The sequence below is a fragment of the Emiliania huxleyi genome, assembly GCF_000372725.1.
Source record: "Emiliania huxleyi CCMP1516 unplaced genomic scaffold EMIHUscaffold_887, whole genome shotgun sequence".
Lineage (NCBI taxonomy): Eukaryota > Haptophyta > Isochrysidales > Noelaerhabdaceae > Emiliania > Emiliania huxleyi.
Genome location: NW_005195385.1, coordinates 12,978 through 14,912, shown reverse-complemented (window position 1 = coordinate 14,912; position 1,935 = coordinate 12,978).

Genomic DNA, 1,935 nt, shown 5'->3' with positions numbered 1-1,935 from the left:
CCACATAGCATAGCTCGCGGCCTTAGTATACCAGCATATCAGTGACGACCTAGATCGTGCGGCCAGTAGGGAGGTAGTACCTATCCAGCGCGTAGCACGCTTCTAGACGCAATAGCGCGTACACAAACTAGCCTCGGATTGGCTAGCTAGGCACTCTCGAGGCTATAGCCTATAACACAGCCTACGCGCGCATAGGGCAGTCAAGAGGGACCATGTAACCTTCTCACGACAGCGCCGGTGCCTACTACTACTTGGACCGGCAAACGTAGGTAGGTCTACGTGTACACCAATGTGGGACCAGTGCGGCATACGCGCCATCGACAGCTCTGAACTGCGCCTCACCACTGACCGGGAAGGCCGCCAAGTGGGTCAGCACCGGTCGCACATTGTGGCAGCAGCCAGCAGCGCATGTCTGATAGCTAGAGCAGCAGCATGAGGGTCGCAGGGTCGGATCGTGTCAAGCCTCTCGCCCGGCCGGCCGCGTGCAGACGTCGGCCTGTCTGCTGTCTGGAGTGATCTGTCGGCGGTCAGTACGACCGATCAGGTTGGAGTTTTCTGATGATTGGAGGGTCTATCTGTGTGTACTCTTCGAGATCTCTCCAAATCTGCCCTCTGATCAACTTGATCATTCGGGAAGTCGGTGCTAGTAGAGACTAGTAGTTAAGTAGAGCCGGGCCCCGTTTCCGCACCGTCGTGCGGCGCGGCGCACGGTGCCTCCGGGGGCCCCCGCCTCCCCCCAGAGGTGTGTGGCTCCCTGGGTGTATCTCTTGGCGGAGCGAGAAAACGGCGTGCGCGCGGTGCGTCGCGGGCGTCTGGGGGGCGTGTCGTGGGCGTGTCGTGGGCGTGTCGGGGGCGTGTCGTGGGCGTGTCGTGGGCGTGTCGTGGGCGTGTCGTGGGCGTGTCGTGGGCGTGTCGTGGGCGTGTCGTGGGCGTGTCGTGAGACCTGCTCGACCGCCTCACTCTCCACGCCCTCCACGGGGAGAGGCGAGGAAGAGGAGTACTACTACCGCCCCTACTCGCACTAGCAGGCGCCTGCTCGACCGCCTCATTCTCGACGCCTAGAGGACAGTTCGGGGGCGGTTCAGGGACGGTTCAGGGCCGGTTCAGGGGCGGTTCCTCATTCTCGACGCGAGGCGGGGGCGAGGGAGGCGGGGGCGAGGGTGGCGGCGGAGAGGGCGGCGGAGAGGGAGGCGGTGGAGAGGGTGGTGGAGGAGAGGGCGGCGGAGAGGGAGGCGGTGGAGAGGGTGGCGGCGGAGAGGGAGGCGGTGGAGATGGAGGCGGTGGATAGGGAGGCGGGGGCGAGGGTGGTGGCGCCCTCGGGCTTCTCCTCGTCGAGGTGGAGCTCGATGTGCTTGGCGTCGATCAGCGTGACGATCCCGTCCAGCCGCGCAAACGCCTGGTGGATGGGTTGGCGAGGTCCCCAGGCAGTGCTGCATGAGGATGGTACAGGCAGTGATGCATGAGGATGGTACAGGCAGTGATGCATGAGGATGGTACAGGCAGGGGTGCGTGGCTCGAGGGGAGTGGTGGGGCGGAGCGGCGATCAAGAGGGGAGCTCTCCCGTTGATCAAGAGGGGAAGTCTCTCCCGCTTACCGCCTCCCACAAGTGCGCGGGGAGGGGGGAAGGGGGGGGGGGGGGGAGGCAGCGGTGGTGTAGGAGGTGGTGCCGGTGCCATTGCTGTCTGCTCGCAAGGGGATACCACCGGAGCTGTCCCAGGCTCCGGGGCGCTTGTGCGTCAGGCCCCCACCGTTTCGGCCATCCTGAAAGGGGGGGGGGGGGGGGGGCCGGGGAAAGGGGCGGGGGGGGGGGGGGGCCCCCCCCCTTTAGGGGGCCCCCAAAAAAAAAAGTTTTCCCCATTGGGGCGGGGTCCCCAAAGCCCGGGGTCCTCAAAAAAATCCCCCCAAATTTTGGTTTTCCCCAACGAACCCCTTTGG